The sequence below is a fragment of the Protopterus annectens genome, chromosome 7.part0 (assembly GCF_019279795.1).
Source record: "Protopterus annectens isolate FY-2018-M chromosome 7.part0, PAN1.0, whole genome shotgun sequence".
In the NCBI taxonomy this organism is placed as follows: Eukaryota; Metazoa; Chordata; order Ceratodontiformes; family Protopteridae; genus Protopterus; species Protopterus annectens.
The window spans coordinates 1,025,910,409-1,025,932,049 of NC_056739.1; the positions used below are offsets into that span (position 1 = coordinate 1,025,910,409).

The following is a 21,641-nucleotide window of genomic DNA, read 5'->3' on the forward strand; positions in this document are numbered from 1 at the left end:
CGTCAGGTCATCAGGGGTATAAAAGATGTGGCCAACGCCATTTTCTTTAGTTTTTCTTGCCCCAGATGTCAGGTGCCCCCTAAAAGGGTAGCCAAAATTTTTATTTATTTATATATATATATATATATATATATATATATATATATATATATATATATATATATATATATATATATATATATATATATATATGAGTACAAGCTATAAACTTTACCTTCATCTACAAGAAAATACACCACATAGGTTCCATCAGAAGAAAAAGGGGGATGGTGGGTGGTTAACCTGGACTGCAACAGCGAATACACTCGAACATCTACATTTATGGTAAGTGTACAAGTGTACAAAACTGTGCTACGTTCTTCGTGTTTCACTGTTGCAGTCATTACATTTGGGTAGAGTCCCAAAGCTATGGATGGGAGGCTGGAGCTAAACAGTGGTAGGAGCGGCTATGAGGCCCTGCAGAACTGCAGTGGCAAAGCCTGCCCTGGATTTAGAGTAGAGTGGTAGATGATAGTGCTTTGTAAAAGGTGTGCACTGAACTCCAAGTAGTAGCCTCTAAAATGTTCTTGGTTGGTACTCCCCTGAGAAAGGCTGCTGAAGTGGCTGCAGTTCTGGTTGAATGTGGCCTAATGCTCTTGGGCACTGGTTTGCCATGGTGCAAATAGCAGAAAATGAATGCAGTGGCCTATCCACTTTGAAATAGTCTGCTTTCAGATAGTCTTTCCTTGTGATCCTGCAGCATATGCCACTAGTAATTGCACTGTCTTTCTGAAACCTTTGGTTCTGTCAAAGTAGAATCTAAGCTGTCTGTGTACGCCCAAAGAAGGCAGAATTCTCTCCCCCTTGTTCTGTGGATTTGGATAAAAAGTTGGCAGATGAATAGTTTGGTTCAGAGCCACACTGGACACCACCTTAGGCATAAATGTTGGGTTTGTCCTCAGAGAGACCCTGTCTGGATAAAAAATGATAAAAAGGTTCCACAGCCATGAGTGCCTGTAGCTCTGAAACTCATCTTGCAGAAGTTATTGCTAGGAGCAGAGCTGTTTTCCAAGATATAAACTTTATATCAGCAGTAGCAGCTGGCTCAAAAGGTGGCAGGGTGAGTTTTTCCAAGACATAGTTAAGGTCCCATGCAGGCATTGGTGATCTCCTTGGAGGCCTTAAATTTTTGGCTCCTCTGCGGTACTGCTTTAATAAGGGATGAGAAAAGATTGGTGGCTCTGTATTGTAATGAGCCAAAATGGCAGAGGCATGCATTTTAATAGATGAAAAAGATAGGCCTTTGTCCAGCATCTCAGTTAAGTATTGCAAAATCTGAGGAATATTTGGCACGGCTGTATCAGTCCCTTGTGCCTGATTCCAAGCACAGAATCTCTTCCATTTTCCAGCGTAAGATTTTCAAGTACTAGGCCTTCTGGCTTCCAAAATGATATTCATCACAGCTTTACTGAGAGGTGTGTTTTGTAGGACTACATTATCCGCCATGCTGCCAGGTTTAAGGTCCTGAGTTGGCTGTGCAGGATCTGATTGTTTTGCTGGGACAGTAGATGAGGTATTTGAGGTAAGGTCCAAGCTGGGCATTGAGACAAGTTCCTTAGTATTGGATACCAGTACTGGCGTGGCCAGTCTGGGGCAATTAGTATCATCTTTGGCTTCTCCTGTCTGACCTTTAGGAGTACCTTGGGGAGGAGAGGCAGTGGGGGATCCATGAGGTTTCTGCTTAGTTCGTCTGCCAGAGTATTTTTCCTACCTGGCAGAAATTGTGCCTGCAGATGTATTTGTTAAGTCAATGCTGTATCCCGCAAAGTCATGGATAGTCTGCAAAGGGGATATGAATGTGTGCCCCCCCTGCTTGTTTATGTACCACATGACTGTGGTGTTGTCTGTCAGTAGTTGTCCTGGATGAAGTAGGTCCTTAAAGGCTGTCAGAGCATTTTGAACAGCTAGCATCTCTTTTTGATTGCTATGTAGATGCATTTGGTTTGAATCCCATGTGCCCTGAATGCATCTTCCTGCCATGTGGGCCCCCCAGACATAATCTGATGCATCCGTTTTTAGTGTCTGCCTGGCTGGGGGTAATGTGAATGGCTGTCCCTTGTTTTGGTGACAAGCCTTTGCCCACCATCGAAACTCCTGTTGCAGGCAGGGAATGAGAATAATCATAGTTTCCAGGCTGTGGCAATGTAGAGTCCAAACACTTTTTAGGTACCATTGTAGTTTCCTCATATGCAGTCTTGCATATGGAATTTGTAGGATGCAGGATGCCATGAAGCCCAAAGCCTGCAGAATTTTTCTTGCAGATAACTGGGCCTTTGTTGCCATTATTTTGAAATAGGTAGTCAGTTGCTTTTGTTTGTCTGGCGTGAGATAAGCCATCTGGGCAGTTGTATTTAAGCTTGCACCCAGGAATATTATCTCTTGAGAGGGTACTAGTTTTGATTTCTTTTCGTTGACTGTGTACCCTAGACATGTTAGAAGTCTTTTCACAAACGCCTGATGCTGTAGAAGAATGTCCTTGTTCTGTGCTTGAATTAGACAGTCATCCAAGTAAGGATATATTTGTATTCCTCTTTGTCTGCAAAATGCAATTACTGGTGCCAGGCACTTTGTAAAGACCCTGGGCGCAGTAGATAAGCCAAAGGGCAGTGCAGAGAATTGGTAATGCATTGAGCCAGCCTTGAATCTGAGGTATCTTCTGCATATTTGTCTGATTTGGACATGCAGGTATGCCTCTTTTAGGTCTAAAGTCACAAGCCAAGCGTTCTTGCCCGGCATGGGCATAGGCTGCTACAAAGTCAACATCTTGAATTTTGGTATATCCAGGAATGTGTTCAGAATAGATAGGTCCAGTACTGGCCTCCAGGCCTTGTCCTTTCTGGGTACCAAGAACAGTCTTGAGTAAAATCCTTGTCCCTGCTCTTGCTCTAGTACTTGCTGAATGGCCGCCATGTCCATGAGGGATGAGACTTGTTTTTGTGCCTCTGCCCATTGATTTTTTGGCATATCTGGCCAGCCGTTTGCCTTTGGCAGGGTATGGAAATGGAACTTGTAGCCTTGTAACACAATATTTAGAACCCACTTGTCCTGGGTTATGATGTGCCAATTTTGAGAAAAAAGTGTTAATTTTCTCCCTAAGGGTGCTGTTAGGTGATAAGTGCTTGGTGCAAGCAGGGAGAAGTCATTGGGACTGTTTCCTGTATGGTTGAGATTTGTCTTCTCCAACTTTGGAGGTAGAGGCATCCCATTGCTTTGACCTGTATGAACCTTGCGCCTGGGATCTGCCTCTAGGGCATCTGGGTCTGCCCCTTTGAGGTCTAACTGACACAGGAAAGGACCAATTCTTTGTTGGCCAGTGTCTACTAAACCTAGGTGGTTGTACTTGTAAAAAATCTTTGACAGTTTGCATAGATTTAGCTTTGTCCTCCATTTTCTTTAACACCTCTTCTGCCTTAACACCAAATAAAGTATCATGCTGTAAAGGCGCATCTAATAATTTAACTTTGACATCATCAGGCAGATTTTGTTCCTTTAACAAAGCATGCTTCCTAATTACAGAACCCGTAACTGCGGCCCTGCAGGAGGCCTCCAAAGAATCAAAACCACATTGCAAAGTTTGCTTTCCAACTTCTTTAGCTGCATGCAATAAATCCTGCATTTCCTTGTTTTCTGCACATTCAGAGTTTAACAACATTTTCTGTTTAAGCAATGCCAAGACATGTTGCAGATATTTGAGCATATGAAACTGACAGTTTAAGGTCCTTATAGCCAAGGTAGCAGATGTGTATACCTTTTTTCCCCCCATCTGTCCAGTGCCCTAGAATCCCTGTCAGAGGGGTAGGGTTTTTTGCAGCGGAAGCCTTAACTCCCTTGGGACCCTATGAAATAGTTTCTGGGTCTGCAACAGGGTTTTTAAAAAGGAATTTATGAGAGTCAGGAACCCTGTAATATCTGTCAAGCTTAACAGGAGCTGGAGGTAAGGAGTCAAGGGTAAGACTAGACTCTGAAAACACATCATCTACAATGTCCAACACAGGTGGAATGGCTAGTGGCCTGTGTTGAGGTAGTAAAAGGAAATCCCTGAGCCTCTTTTTAGATTCTGAAAAATCTTAGCTCTCCCAGTGGAAATGCTCCCTCATGGTATGTAAGGTTTCCCCAAAAGAATAGTCCTCTGGAGGTGAAGCTTAAGGAATAGATTCTTCAGCATCAGAATCCTCATGGGGGGGAAAGAGAATATTCCTGATCAGAAGAGGAATCAGAAGAAATAGGAACCTGATCTAAAGATTCATAGTCAGTCTCTTGCCTAGGCCTCTTATCAGGAGGGGGATGAGAACCCCTGATCAAGGTAATTAAGTCTACGGCCATTTTCAGCATCTGTTTTTTTGGGCATAGAGGCCAGTCCACGTGGCTCTTGAGTTTGTTTCTTTGCTTTAGAAGGTGCTGTAGTCTTTGCCTTTGAAGCTGAAGTCGGTTTAATGTAAAGATGTTTAGGTCTGAATACACCCTGAGAAGCCGGTGCCTGCTAAGCGGCTCCGGACCCATCTGAAGGAATAGTATCCGAGGCTCCAATACCTTGAGTTTCCAGCGGCATGGCCCACTCCACGTGGGAGTCGGGAGCGGGCTGCGTCTCTAAAGTAGTGGGCATCAGGGGCTGCGAAAGTACCTCATTGAAAACTGGCGAACCGGCGACTGACTCTCTCTTTTTCTTTGCGTTTTTTTATGAACTCCGGTAGTCGGACGGCTATCAGACGACATTTTTGGATAATTAAATAGGCGGCCAAAATTGTTTAAAACAAAGTCATACCGACACTTAATAGTGCATTGGTTAAATCTAGCACAAAACCAACAACCAGCAACGTTGTGATCAAGGCCTAGGCAAGGAATACACTAAGAATGAAAATCCTTAAGAGGTATTTGCTTACCACAAGAAATACAATTATTAACTTTTTCTGACATCGGTCTGGAGCAAGAAAAAAAAGTTTCCCCAACAGGGTACTTAGCTTTATTGAAGACTTCGGATCTGAAACTCGAACACGAAAATCTCAGGAGTCGGCCGACCAGCACTTGCGAACTGCTTCTGCTTTGGGCACCGCGCGACAAGAAAGACTAAAGAAAATGGTGTCGACCGCATCTTTTATACCCCTGACAACCTGACATCAGGGAAGGGGCAACATCAGCTGATGCAGGACCCAGGACTTTGGAATTCAGGCTGACTGAGGGCATCTTGCCAGCAGGATTACCCAAATGTAATGACTGCAACAGTGAAACACGAAGAACATCTCCTATTGATAAATTTCCATGTATACAATCTCCAATATAATGAAGAAGACATACCAAACGTAGAATTAATAACATTTTTTTGGATTCATCAGATATCTGTTCTTCATTAATCTTTACATAGTAATTCTAAAAATCTGAGTCTAACTTTAGAGTGTCTTCTCTTAATATCTTATAGATAGGCAAGATACTTAATTTTTGATTATCTGTCTTTTCAAGACACCTAATAAAAAGCTGAATCACACTAGGTATAGAGTCAGTCTCTAGGTTGATTGATACTCTCATTTTGTTTTCTATAAACCGCCATAATGAGTGTATAAACAACCAACTGTCTTGACTATTATCTAAACTACATAAAAGAGAGTTTAGTGGTTTAATACTCTTATTTTCAATAAACTGATGCCAGAATATCAATTATTTTCCTTTCATTTTTGCATCACATTGATGTCGAAAGAATCTAGGCAATCAGGGGAGTATGCTATAGGGAATATAAGAAATAGAAATTGTTTAATGTTGTAATTACAATCAATTATATTTTTAAAGTTATTAAATATTTGATTAATGCCAGAAGAAAAATGATCAAACTTCTTATTAAATAAACAAAATTCCTGTAAAAGCCAATGACCTCTACTAATTCCATATTGTTCCTTAAATTAATTTTCTATAGTTCTGACATCAGTTATATGAATCTCGTGTATTTTCCATACAGATATATAGGTAGGTGTGATCAAATGTAATATTATATTAATTATAACTGATTTGGAATAAAGATCTAAGCTAGAGAATGCTATCCCATTACTGTTCCAAACTGTAATGAGCCATTTATATGCAATCCTAGGTTTTAAGGGGAACCACAGACATTTATGTAGCATGGAATCTATTTTTTTAAATAAGATTTTGGGAGGGAGTAGTATCAATGACTGTATATAAAACAAAATTTTAGGTAAAATTATCATTTTAATTAAAGAGAGCCTATCCTCCATTGTAAAGAACATTTTATTCCATCTTTTGATTAGTTCACTAATGGTGATTATTAAATTATTGTAGCTTAGTTTAACAGAATCTTTCCATGTACTCTTTATACAGACACCCAAATATTCTAATACATCATTGTCCCAATTAAACAGGCTATTCTCTCTTAGGTTTTTGTTGATCTTTTTGTTAATTAGTAATGTTTTGGATTTATTATGATTAATTTTAAGCCCTGAAATTCTTTCAAACTTGCATAAGGTATTTATAAAATCATGCAAAGAACCATCAATATCACCCAATGTTAACAACGTATCATTAGCAAATAAATGTATCTTAGGACAAGTCCTTATTAATTTGAAAACCTTTTATATTTTGCTTGTTTCTGATATATGTAGTGAAAGGTTCCATTGAAAGAGCACACAATAATGGTGACAAAGGACAACCTTGTCTAGTTCCCTTGAGGATTCTAGTGGTGAAGATAGACATGATCCGATTTTCACATAAGCTTGTGCCCTACTATAAATTTTCATTAACAAGTTGAAAAATCTGAGGAGAATTCAAAACCAATCAGAATTCTTGGTAGATAAGACCAACTAATAGAATCAAAAGCCTTTTCTATGTCTAGGCCGATAATAGTTTTTTTTCTTTTGTATTTGTATGCTATGTCTATTAATGACAGTAATTTAATAATGTTATCTTGCAATTTTCTATGAAGAATGAAACCTGTCTGATCATTATGTATTAGATTAGATAATATTTTCTTTATCCTGTTAGCTAATATTGTCACAAAAATTTTATAATCAGTGTTTAGTAATGAAATTGGCCTATATGAATCACAAGATTTGGGGTTCTTACCTTGTTTTAATATGGGGAGATAATTTAGTATTTCCATGATGAGGGTGCTATACATTTTTCCTTAACCATAGTAAAGGCACTCATCATTTTCTTTATTATATATTCAGGAAAAATCTTATATAGTTCAGGAATTATTTCATCCAGTCCTCGAGCTTTATTATCTTTTAAATATTTTATTTGCTCTTTCACTTCTGTTAGTGTTTTTTGTTTATTTAATGTGTTATTTTGTTGCACTGACACCTAGTAGTTATATTTTCTTGACTAAACGTATTTATTACATTATCTGTCTCTAAAAGTGATGTTTTACTATTTATATCTTTATAGTAGTTTTTGAACACTTCTAATATGCCTATTAAGTTAAATGTACTCTTAACTGAACCATCACTTTTATAGCTAATCTCATTAATAAGATTTTGATTGTTTACTTTTTTTAATCTTACCGCTATTTTATGTAGATATTTGAGATTTACAGCATAAGATTGTAATTTAAAATTTTCCAAGTTTATGGCTACCTTATGATTCAGAACTTCTAAGTATTTTTGATTTAACTTAGTAATTTCGTTATGTGCTACTTTATTTGGTTTTGCATCCATTTTCATCTTGTCTGTTTTTTTTGTAAGTCTAAAAGTTCTTTGTCTCACTCTCTCCTTTTTTAAGGTACCACGATTTTATTCTACTATGTTTTTTTGTAAGTCTAAAAGTTCTTTGTTCCACTCTTTCCTTAAGGTACCAAGATTTTATTCTATCATATGTATAAACTTTAAAGGGATCCCATATCAGTCATTTCACCATTATCATTTGTTTCCATAAACATGTCTATTTTTTTCATTATCCATTCCCTAAAGTCATTTAACTTAGTTATGTAAGCAGGAATTCTCTGTAGAAATCTTAAATCATCTGTATCTGTAGTTAATGTAAAGTTTACAGCATTATGGTCCGAAAGTGGACAAGTCATTTTAGATACGTCACTTATTTTAGAGTATGTATTATTTAATACAAAGACCTTATCAGTGTTTGTTTGTATACTAAACTATGAATACTGAGTATAGAATAAGGAATAATGTTCTCTTAGACCATGTATATATTTAAGGTTCATTTGGTTTGCAAAGTCATTTAATATCTTGGCTTGAGATGTTAGTTTTATTTTACCACTTTTAGAAGCATCATTGCCTGATAACAGGCAGTTAAAAACACCTGTTGCTATAATTTCCCCTTTTGCATTTAAAGTAATCAGGTCCAGATATTTGTCAACATATTTAGTATTCAGTCCTGGTATCCAGTATGTATTAATCAAAGTATAATACTTCCTATTGATTTCCAAAATAACCATGCTTAGCATCCCGTCTTTATCTGAAGTTATACTATGCCAAGAATTATGGATACAAGTATTTTTTCACAGAATAAGTGTGCCCCTTCTCTTAAATATGAATCAGCCAGAATAGTATAGCCATTGAATGAGTATTTTTCTTTTTAATAGATGGGTTTCCTGTAAAAAGATGATCTGGGCTTTATGCATTTTGATATATTTAAGCAAACCAGCTCTTTTGACATTATTGTTCAAACCATTAACATTTCATGAGGAACATTTATAAGCCATTGACTATAAAGTGCATGTTATTACTAAGAAGTCATTTCTTCTGTGTTGACTTGAAACCCACTGAAAAATTACTTCTCACGGATGCATAACATGTATTTAGCACTACTTTCAAAACCCCAAAACTATTTACAAACACACATAAACTTCACTAAACCATCCAGCCATCACTTCTCCAATACCAAACAACATAAAGTATCCATCTCTACTTAGAATATAGTACAAAAAGAAAAAAGAAAAGCATTATGAAAGCAACTAAAGAAATCTGAATCCATGAAATATACATTAGAATGAGTGTCCAATATATCTGAAGCTATATGAATATGTCACATATGATAATAGCACCTCTAATATGTAGATATGCCAGAAATACATATCAGATCAAAGTATGTATACACATTAGAAGCTGAAGGTTAAGAAGATTGTCATTATTTCCAAGACTTTTCAAGAAACATCAAATAATTTAACCATTTTGTCAGTCATCTAACATTTTTCATGTAAGGATCTGTTGAATATGTATAACACTTATTACAACATAATTATTATATTTTGTAATTGTACACATATTACTCATATGTATTAACAATATCTATATGTTGACATCTTTCATCAGGAGGGGGGAAGAAAAAGGGGGGACTTCACAACCCTCTGTTTAGATACGAAAGGTTTAGTTATATAACACAAGTCTGATGTTAATATGCATGAATTTTCTAATGCAGCTTCTAGTTCACCTGATGTCATTTAGTTACTAATAGTATCACTGAATCTGCAGAATATATGCATCTGTAAGAGAACAGAGGCATTTTCAAAGGAGTTAAACACTTTTTTCAGAACTAATTATTACTTTTAAAAGTATCTAGTGAAGGATAACAGAATTCCAAGAGCAATTCTAAGTACAACCATTTAACAAGTTCAAAAGGTCAAATGATGTCATCACTGTTCTAGTGAAAAAAAAAAAAGCATTTTTGGCGAGAAATACAAACCTTGAAGCTTTTAGAATTTACAGAAAGCAAAAAAAAAAAAAAACAAACAAACACTCAAGCTGCCTTGTCAGTGCATGTCATGAATCTCCACAATGAGAAGACACACAGACCACCAGTTTCCACACAAAATATCAACATCATGAAAAAATTAACCCTTTCATATAGAAACAGCTATTTAGAAGAAACAGATCAGAAATCATATTATAACATTTCAATCATTTACCCACCAGTTAATCAAACCAGAGAGAAAAATACTTGTACATGTATATACATATATATATATATATATATATATATATATATATATATATATATATACACACACACACACCTTATATTTAGCTACTTATAAAACACCATTAATGTACTGTATTTATATATATATATATATATATATATATATATATAAAACATATATATATATATATATATATATATAAATAAAACATATATATATATATATATATATATATATATATATATATATATATATATATTATATTGAACTATCTATAAAACACTATTAATGTACTGTATTAATGTTTAAATTTATATAAACAAAGAGTCTAAAATATCTGGTTAGAAACACTTCCAGAAACACCTTGTTACCCCACTACTGACCCACTAGAAAAAAATGCACTTTGGTTGTTGTGGTTGTGTCTTTCGGCTTTTCCCGGTTAGGGGATGCAACAGCGGAACTCCGGTCTGCTAATGATTGGCAGTAGATTTTTACGTGCCGAGTTGCCAGCTCTGACGCACAACCTTCAACAAAGGTACGCCCATTCACGCACGTCTCCACACAGAAGACGCTCTAGCTGAGAATCTAACAGGACAACGTTGCACTGTGAGGCGACAACGCTACCGCAGCACCACCAACGCATTTATTAAGTCAAATTATAGTATTACTGAAGAATTAGAATACATACATCATTTGTAGTTATTTAAAAGGGAAAAGTATGTAAAGGACTTATGGGGAAAAGAGAGAAAAGGAACATTGGTAACAAAAAAATATAGGAAGAAAGGAAAAAGAGAATGTTATTTAAATACTTAGTACTATATGCAATTAGAAGAGGTCGATATAGAAAGGAAGGGAAAGTTAATAATAAAAATGATCCACATTACCTTACAGCACAGAAACTTTCCATAATCAAATATATTATGATTCATAAAACAAAGCATTTAAAATTAGAAGAAATTTATTCATTTGTCCTTTAGTTTCTTAGTTTTGTTTGCTCCTTCCTTCACAGACCATCCATTTTTTGTTGCCTGTCTCTTCAAACTCTGGGATGACCATTCATTTCTTCTAGGTCAGACAGTATTTTCTTCTTTTGAATAAATTCTACTGCTTCTTGCAGTGAATCAATAATCTTCACTCCTTCTGGCAAGGTGATTGTTATTCTTGCATTTAAAAGAATTTGAGCTTTAATATTGGCTTTTTTCAAGGACTTAGAAGAACACACTCCTTTCTTCTGAATATGACTGTAGAGGTGAATAACTTTTTCAACCATCTTGACAGGGGAATTTGTCCAAGCTGATTTCAGCAGTAAGTTCTTGCCTTGCGAGGAAAAAAATCTAACTATTACAGACCTGGGGTTAGACGAACTCAGAGATGAAGCTGGATTGCCAGGGACCGATGAGCCCTCTCAATTCCAAAAGAGAGGGATTCAGGCATGTTTGGTGCTGATGAAAACAACTTATTGAGGAACTGAATCATGTTAACACCCTCTTCTTTCTCTGGAATTCCATATAATCTTATGTTATTCCTCCTTGATCTACTTTCAATGTCTTCCAGTTTCTCAGTCAGCCTGGTGTTTTGTTTCAGAAGAAATTCATTGTGATATTCATTTTCTGTCACTCTAGTATCTAGGTCAGTTACTGTTTCCTCTAAGGCAAGAATCTGTTCAGATTGTTTTTTTTTTTACTATTCCATTTAGAAGTTTCAGTTATTTACTGCATTCTTGTTTGATAATATCCATTTTGTTTTCAAATTTGTCCATTTTTAGTGACAGTTCTTGGATGTTTGTTATTATAACATGCAGTTCTTTCTTCACTGCACTCTCCTGGTGTGGGTTCTTCGAGTTGCTCATCTTCAGATCTCCAATAGAAAACTTCTTGACAGGAATAATTAAAAAATTCTCTTGACTATGTATTAATTTTTAGAAAATAGTCTGTTAATCTAACTTTTAGTATACTTTTAGTTAGACTTTTTCTAAAAATTAAAGTATATTTCCTGAAAGGATATTACAGTCTAAGCAGAGCTATGGATTTCTGCTGCTATCAGACTGGCATCTTGGCCATGCCCCCCATCAAATGGACTTTGATTGCTATCCAGTATAAGCAAACAATTTAAAATGTATTAGCTGTACAAATCATTTTACCATCAGCATGTGCACAGACAGCCATATGGACAAGCTATCAAAAATTCACAATGAAAACAAAATTTCTGTACCTACCATAAAGTACAGTTTTGTACCTACCATAAATGTAGATGTTTGAGTGCTAATACAGCTGCAGTCATAACAGATGGGTTCTCCTGCCATCAGGCGGGTCCTCGGTCGGCCGAATTCTGAAGTCTAGGTCCGGCGTCGGTTGTCGTCACTTCTTCCCTGATGTCAGTGCGACAGGGGTATAAAGAACCAGCCGACGCCATTTTCTTCAGTCTTTCTTGCCCCAGATGTCAGGTGCTCCCAGAAGGAAGGCAATACATAAAATAATGTAATAATGCAATGCAATATAATCAAAAAACAGTAGTTGCAAGCAAATACACCATAAAAGAATACCCCTAGAGGGGAAGGTGGGAGTGAAACCTGGACTGCAGCTGTATTAGCACTCGAACATCTACATTTATGGTAGGTACAAAACTGTACTATGTTCATCATGCATACAGCTGCAGTCATAACAGATGGGTAGAATCCCAAAGCTAAGAAAGGGGTGGTAGGCACTAGGTGGAGCTAGGAGGAGCCAAAATGCCCTGCAAGACTGCAGTGGCAAAGCCTGCTCTAGACTTGGAGTATAATGGTAGGTTGTAGTGCTTAGAGAAGGTATGCACAGAACTCCAAGTGGCTGCTTCTAAAATATCCTTGGTAGGAACTCCTCTGAGGAAGGCTGCAGAGGTGGCTGTGGCCCTGGTGGAATGAGTTCTAATGCCTGTAGGTACAGTTTTGCCATGAAAGGAATAGCAAAAGCGTATGCAGTGGGCTATCCATTTTGAGATTGTCTGTTTGGATATTGACTTTCCTTGAACTCCTACCGCATAGGCCACAAAAAGCTGTTCTGATTTTCTGAAAGGCTTTGTTCTGTCCAAATAATAACGCAGTTGTCTGTGGATGTCCAAGGAATGCAGTAATCTCTCCCCTTTGTTTTGAGGATTAGGATAAAAAGTAGGTAAATGTATGGCCTGATTTAAAGCTACCCTGGATACCACTTTAGGCATAAAGGACGGGTTGGTACGTAATGAAACTCTGTCCTGATGGAAGATGATGAAAGGCTGGACAGCCATAAGAGCCTGCAGTTCTGAAACTCTATGAGCTAAAGTGATAGCCAGAAGGAAAGCCGTTTTCCAGGACATATATTGTAAATCTGATGAGGCAGCTGGTTCAAAAGGGGGCAAAGTCAGCTTTTCCAGAATGAAATTAAGATCCCAAGCAGGTATTGGTTGTTTTCTTGGAGGTCTTAAATTTTTAGCCCCTCTGAGGAACTGTCTTAATAGAGGGTGAGAGAATAAAGGTGGATCAGTGTTGTATTCTGCAGAAATGGCTGAGGCATGGATTTTGATGGAGGAGAATGAAAGTCCACTGCTTAGCAGTTCGGCCAAATATTGTAGTATTTGAGGTAAATTCAGTTTTCCAGGGCACTGGCCCTTTTTCTCATTCCAAACACAAAACAGTTTCCATTTTGCTGAGTAAGCTTTTCTAGTTGATGGCCTTCTGGCCTCCAAAATGACATCCTGTACCTCCTTGGAGAGCAGGGCCTTCTGTGATGCTAAGGAATCTTCCATGCGGCTAGATTGAGTGTCTTCAGCTGACTGCGAAGAGTTTTGAAGCTGTGCTGAGTCAGAAGAAGAGGCATTAGAGGCAGGGTCCATGGTGGGGAATGCGTCAGGCTCCTTAGTAGTGGGTACCAGTGTTGCCTTGGCCAGTCTGGAGCAATGAGGATCATCTTTGGTCTGTCTGCTCTGGTCTTCAATAGGACTTTGGACAGCAGAAGAAGAGGTGGGAAGGCATAAACTGTCATTGATGTCCAACTGAAAGAGAGCGTCCACTCTCCAGGCCTTTGGATGGAAGATCCTTGAGCAGAATTTTGTCAATTGATGATTTTTGTTGGAGGCAAAGAGATCTATGTCTGGCCTTCCCCATTCTTGGATTTCTGTAAAAACTTTTGGATGCAACTTCCATTCGTGTGGATCTGTCATATTCCTGCTTAGGTTGTCTGCCAGCGTGTTTTCCTTGCCTGGCAAGTACTGTGCTTGTAGCTCCATTTGTAAGTCCATGGCCATGTTCCAAAGTGACATGGCCAGTCTGCATAGGGGATAAGAATGTGTTCCTCCCTGCTTGTTTATGTACCACATAACTGTGGTGTTGTCTGTTCTTATCAACAGCTGACCTGGTTGTAGAAGGTCCTTGAAGGCTGTAATAGCATTTATCACTGCTAGCATTTCTTTTTGATTGATGTGAAGGTGCTTTTCTTTTTGGGTCCATTTGCCCTGAATGCACCGGTCTGTCATGTGCGCCCCCCAGGCGTAGTCCGAGGCGTCTGTTGTGATGACCTGATTTGCTTGAGGCTTGCTGAATGGAAGACCTGTGTTTGTTTGGCATGCTTGAGCCCACCACAGAAATTCCTTTTGCAGACATGGAATTAGTGGTATCATTGTTTCCAAACTGTGGCTGTGTTGAGACCATATGTTTTTTAGGTACCATTGTAGTTTTCTCATATGCAGCTTTGCACAAGGAATTAGTAAGATGCAAGATGCCATGAATCCCAGAGCCTGCAGGATTTTCCTTGCAGTCAGCCTGGTGCAATTTGCCAGTGTTCTGAAATATTGAATTAGTTGCCCCTGCTTCTCTGGCGTGAGGTACGCCATCTGGGTGTTTGTGTCCAAATTGGCACCCAGGAAAATTATCTTCCGAGAGGGTATTAGTCTTGATTTCTCTTTGTTGACTGTGTATCCTAGAGAGTTTAATAACATTATTACATAAGCCAGATGTTTCAGAAGAATGTGCTTGCTGTCCGCTTGGATCAGGCAGTCGTCCAAATAAGGGTATATTTGTATCCCTTGAAGTCTGCAGTAGGCAATTACTGATGCCAGGCATTTCGTGAATACTCTGGGCGCAGTAGATAAACCAAAGGGCAATGCAGAGAATTGATAATGTATTGAACCTGCAAGAAATCTGAGGTATCTTTTGCAATTTTGTCTGATTGGGACATGCAGGTATGCCTCCTTGAGGTCCAATGTTACCAGCCAAGACTCCTTGCCCAGCATGGGAAGAAGTTGCTGTAGAGTGAGCATCTTGAATTTTGGTACGAGTAGGAATGTGTTTAGGGTGGAAAGATCCAAAATAGGTCTCCAATCTTTGCCCTTCCTTGGCACCAGAAATAGCCTGGAATAAAAACCTTGACCTTGTTCGTGTGTAGGTACCTCTTGAATAGCTTTCAAGTTTATAAGATCTGAAATTTGCTTTTGTGCCTCTGCCCTTTGATTGTGTGGCAGGTTTGGCATGCCTTTCATTTTTGGAAGGGTGTGAAAATGGAATTTGTAGCCTCTGTTTATAATGTTCAGGATCAATTTGTCCTTTGTGACAATATGCCAATTTTTTGAGAATAGTGCCAGCTTTCCTCCTAAGGGTGCTGCCATTTGAGATCTGGTTGGCATGCAAAGGGGAAAGTCATTGGGTTTTGCTTTCTGAAAGATTGCGAGTTGTCCTCACCACCTCTTTGTGTAGGAGCTTGCCATTGTCTGCCTCTGTACGAGCCTTGTGTCTGTCCTCTGCCCCTCGGGCGCCTGTATCTGCCTCTTTGGGGTCTGTCTGTGGCAAGAAAGGACCAGTTTTTGGAAGGCCAATTTCTACTAAAACGTGGGGGTTGAACCTGCATAAATTCTTTCACAGTTTGCATTGATTTAGCCTTTTCCTCCATTTTCCGTAATACTTCCTCAGCATTTGCCCCAAATAGTACATCCTTTTGAAGAGGGGCGTCTAGTAATTTAGCTTTGACATGATCAGGCAAGGCTTGTTCCTTGAGCCAAGCATGCCTACACGTATGACTGAGCCTCTAACGGCAGCTCTACATGAGGCCTCTAGAGCATCAAAACCACATTGTAAGGTATGTTTACCCACTTGTTCTGCACTATGCATCAAATCCTGCAACTCCTTCATGTCTGGTTGTTCAGGTTGTGATATTTTACTTTTCAATTGAGATAACAGAAACTGTTGGTATTTTAGCATATGAAACTGACAGTTTAAGGCCCTCATGGATAAGGTAGCTGAGGTATATACCTTTTTTCCCCACCTTTCTAAGGATCTGGAATCTCTCTCGGAAGGCAATGGGTTTTTGGCAATGGAGGCCTTAACTCCCTTGGGCCCCTGTGAGATGGTTTCTAGGTCAGCAGCATGGCTTTTGTATAGAAATTGGTGCGAGTCAGGAACCCTGTTGTACCTGTCAGGCTTAACTGGAGCTGGAGGGAGAGAGTCCGGGTTAAGGCAGCCCTCCGAGTAAACATCATCTAGGATGTCCAGGACAGAAGGTATAGCCAGAGGCCTGTGCTGGGGTAACAAAAGAAATTCCCTGAGCCTTTTCTTGGAATCTGAATAATCCTGGCCTTCCCAGTGGAAGTGTTCCCTTAAGGTATGCAGAGTTTCACCAAATGAGTAATCCTCAGGGGGGGATACAGAAGGAATAGATTCCTCTGCATCAGAGTCTTCAAAAGGAGAGTAAGACTGTTCCTGATAATCAGAGTGCTCTGAAATAATGCAGCCCTGATCAGAGGAGGGGGAATCTTCCTCCACTCTGGGTCTTTTGTCCGGAGGTGGCTGAGAACCTCTGATTAGAGTAATTAAATCCTCAGCCATTTTAAGCATCTGTTTCTTAGGCATGGGCCTGGAGATGGGCCATGTGTAGCTGGTCTCTTAGGGTGCATGGCAGCTTTAGACTTGGTGAAAGCCTTGATGGAGAAAGAAGAGGAAGGTCTGAAGACACCTTGAGTGGAGGTGGACCTGTCCACATTCTGTGTTTCAATGCCAAGTGTGGCTTCGGTATCTGTAGTCAGGGTGTGGGCCGAGGAGCCTGCAACCTCGGGTACAGGAGACACCGCCAAAGATGTGTCATCGGTAATCAGGGGCTGCGTAGGCGCCTCGCTGAGAACCGGACCACGTGTAGTCGGCTTTGGCGTGGTGTCGGTAGAGGCCGCGGACCTCGAGCGTCTGTCCTTGTCTTTGCGTTTTTTAGACAAAACCGGAGTCGGAGTATCCGACGACATAGTATAGTTAAATGCTTTCCCAAAATAATGCTGGGCGAACTCTGCCCGATGCTTAATAGTGCGTTTGTTGAATGTAGCACAAAAGCGACAGACCGAGACGTTGTGGTCTGGGCCTAAACAAGGTATACAGAGGGAATGGAAATCCTTATGCGGTATTTGCTTCCCACAAGAAATACAATTATTAACTTTGTCTGACATTGGTCTGAGGCAAGAAAAAGTTTCCCCAACGGGGTACTTAGCTTTTAAGAAGACTTCGGTTCCAAATGTTTTGTAATCTCAGGAGCTGGCCGACAGGCACTTGCGAACTGCTTCTGCTTCAGGCACCGCGCGGCAAAAAAGACTGAAGAAAATGGTGTCGGCTGGTTCTTTTATACCCCTGTCGCACTGACGTCAGGGAAGAAGCGACGACAACCGACGCCGGACCTAGACTTTGTAATTCGGCCGACCGAGGACCCGCCTGATGGCAGTAGAACCCATCTGTTATGACTGCAGCTGTATGCACGATGAACATCAGTAGATCCATGCTGTCTTGTTTTCATCCGATTCAGCCTTTGGGATAGATTTCCAAGTTACCAAAAACACCTGGCTAGTATCAAAGAAGCACAGTCCTGAGAATGGTGGAGCCAAAGGATATACGAGATTTGGGCTGTACATCCAGCTTGTAATGAGACACAAAGGTGTGAAAAGTAAATCAAGTAGCTGCGGCCCAAATCTTGTCAATAGGAATTCTGCTCATAAAAGCAGTAAAGCTAGCTATTACTCTTTCTGAATGAGCCTTTGGTTTGTTATATAAAGACATTCACAGTTTTAATACATGAACATTAAACGCAGTGACATTTAATACACTTTGGCCAGCCTTTGCTTTAGAGAAAGCAACAGCCAGCTGATCAGATTTTCTAATATCTTTAGTCCTGTGTAAATAAAAATTTGAATGGTGTATAAACAGCTACTAAATCCAAAGTACACTCTTCTTTGTTTGTAAAGTTCAGAAAGAATACTAGTAAGACTGACAGTCTGAATTTGGTTCACTTACGATGCCACCTTTGGAAGAAAATTGGGATATGTTCTCAAAGACACCTTGTCCTTTTGTTAGACCATATATTGAGGTCTAGAGAGCAATACATGTAATTCTGAAATTCTCTTTGCAGAAGTAACAGCCACCAGAAAGAGGGCTTTCCAATAAAGATATTTCAGATCCACTTTGGCTGCAGGCTCAAATGGAATCTCAGTTGCAGCTTGAAGCAAAATATTAATGTTTGACAGAGGAACCAGATCCTTAACAGTGGGTCTCAAAAGGAAGGTTCCATTCAGTAAAGCTTTTGAAATGTTACAGAAGCAATGGGAGTTTGATTTTGCCCAATATAAACAGTTACTAACTGGACCCTGATGGCTGAAAATCTGGAGCCTTTTTGAGTCCAAAATAGATGGAAGAGATGCTGAAAAGATCTACTACCTTAAAAGATGCCCAAATGGTAAACCTTTTTCCACTAGCTAATATAGACCTTTACAGTATTTTCTGAGAAGTGGATAAAATATGGACCAATGCAGCAGGCATTCTGGCATCCCCGGCTACCATTAGAAGTGGAGGAACCATGTGATTAACTTCAGGGTCAGTAGATCTGGGTGAGACTGCCTGGACAGGTGACTCACGTTTTTAATGGTAGTCCAATGTCCAGGGTAGATTACTAGATGAGGCTAGAAGAAGGGTAACCAAACTTGCCAGGGACAAAAGGGAACGGTGATGATTATTCTGGCCTTGCACCTTCTAGCATTATGAATAAATTCTGTTAAAGGATATGGGTGGGGGGGGGGGGGTAAAGGCATACAGAAAACCCATAGGCCAAATGTAAACCAGAGCATCCCTCAGTGAGACTGACCATGTGTAGAAATGGCAAAATATCTGCTGCATTTGTTGTTTAGGTATGAAGCAAAAAGATCTCAGATGGTTGTCCCCAGTGACTGAAGATAGCCCTGCTCAGCTTGTCAATTAAAACACTGGAAGTCCCAAGAATATACACTGCCACAAGAAAACAAAGGGAAGACATCACCCACTGTCACACTCTCATGGCTTCCCAGCAAAGTGGATGAGATCAGTTTCCTCCTTGTTTGTTGAATACCAGACCACCATGTTATCTATACGGATAGAAATCACACACACTCGGGGAGGGAGTCCAGAAAGGGCTGCAATGCTAGGAGGACTACCCTCATCTCCTGAACACTGATGTAAAGACTGGCCTCCGCGGATAACCAAGAACTTTGGATCATTCTTCCACCCCAGAAAGGAAGCATCTGTGATTACTGTTGTCACTGGTGGTACTGGACAGAACAGTCAGTCTTCTAAAATCACTGGCAACAAATGAGATCTGAGGTATTTTGGAGGAACAGGGGGATTATGGAAGGAGTCACAGACCTGATCCACAGCTTCTAAAAGGTGCCAAGGTTGGACCCAGTCAGATTCAATTACCCAAAGGTTAAATCAGAAAAACTGATAACATCAGATCATAAGGTTAAAAAGCAACTTATCAGTCTCTTATAAAAAGTGAAATAATGGGTGGACCAGTGTTCCTATACCACATCATTTTTAAGTTCACTAAAATTAGTAAAACAAGATATCTGCACAGTAAAACTGTAGAGACAAAATTTGAGCTCACATTTTAGAGATGACAAAGTAGTTTCACCCATAAGCACAGACTTAATTTGTGGTAGCTGACAAAACTGTGAATGTTCTTACTTATTCAGGGTAATGCACTCGTATACATGGCCCTTTTTCAATCTCCGACTAGGACACAGTCCCTGAACAAGAGATGTTATCTTAGAGTTGCACAGTATGCAAACGATGGCTGAGGGAGTCAGACATTGGAATAGAGGAAGCAGCTATTTAAATCGGTCATAAATGTATTTTTGCAAAGTTCCTTTTAACAACCGTTGTTTTTTATGGTGCAATGATAGTTTTCTGGCTGGAGTCTTTAGCTAGGTGACTTCTGAAGTAATAATCACACGTGTATAAAATAGCATTTGTAATAAATAACATGACACCAACATTATCAACCAATGTGCTACTTGTAATTCATATTTTCATTGCAGAGTAACATTTTATTGTGGATCAAAGTACGAAATGTGATTGTGTAGGAAAGAAGAAATCATTGTCACTGTCCAGATAACAATACACTATGCTATTTATAATAATTAAGATGATATGAATTATTTTCATAGATACATTCATATTCAAATGCCAGCTAATTACAAACTATATCATAACATCAGAAGAAAGTTAAAGATGATGTTGCAGAAAATTGCTAGTGGTATGCAAACTGTAAGCTGTACAGTTTGAGAAATACTGGGTGCTAGTTATAGTATTACATTATTTAAATAAGGATATATATTTTTTATTTCTGTAACAATTTCAAAACACCTATGCTCAGAAAGGAATTGATGCATCTAGTGCTGGATTATAGGCATGATTGGGCCTGGAGCTGACGGTTATAAACAGGTTTTTATTTTGTGTTATGACAGCATTTAACATCAGACTAAACTGGCAGCAACATAAAATGTGACTATTTATGACATGTGGGGCTAAACATGCAGATCCATCACCCCCCCCCCCCTTGATAATCCGATTTTGGTTGCATCATGCAAAAGTCCATGTTTTGAGAGGAAAAGTACTTCTGAGATCATAGGTCAAGGCTGTGCAATTTCCAAGATATGAAAAGTTATTTGTAAAAGTTTAGAGAAAAATATGGAATGTTCTGCATTATAATATATTACAGTATTGATGTAAAGATTGTGAATGCATTAATATTATCGTTGTAAAGAAACCCTTTCATGGTTTACACCTGCCTAACAAAATTTGCTGTTTTCAAGACATCCCCTTTTGTCTGGCTGATGTTCAACTTTATTTTTCAGAAAATTCACAGGAATTTAAAAATGCATGTAGAATACCAGCTGGAAGGACACTCCACAGCTAATAGGTGTAAATGAGTTAATAGTGCATAACCTTAATCATCTATGTTAATGCCCAGACATCACATGCACATGAGAAAGAAAATGAAAAAGAAAACAAAGACTCAAAGGAGTCACAAGAAACCAAACAATTCATCTTTCTCTAATATCACACCCATTATCCTTTTTGAAGACTTTCATTTAAAACCAATAGCTCCTTATGGCATCCTAACGTTTTTGGGTCTGGTTTCCTTAATTAAATGATGTACCAACTAATGACAGCTTTCATATGAAAGGATAAGGTGTATGGAATAAAATGGCACTAAGATTGTTAATCTAGGATGTGCTGCAGAGGAGATTTTAATCATCATCTGTCACATTCATATTTTAACATACATTCATATTGTCATAATGGAGAAGACCACATACTACTGAGGGGCACGGTGTAAAATATCATGGTGGGAGACACACAAATACACTGTCAATGACAACATACAAGTGCACTACAGTGGAGATATTGATAGTTTGCTAGCAAATATGAAGATATGCAATA

General features: G+C 38.9%; 1 protein-coding gene across 1 annotated transcript in view; it reads right to left on the bottom strand.

Annotated features, from left to right (window-relative positions):
- The window catches only part of DMXL2 (Dmx like 2), a 1,902,820-nt gene that overhangs the window by 1,732,961 nt on the left and 148,218 nt on the right, over nt 1-21,641 (bottom strand). The window lies entirely within an intron of this gene.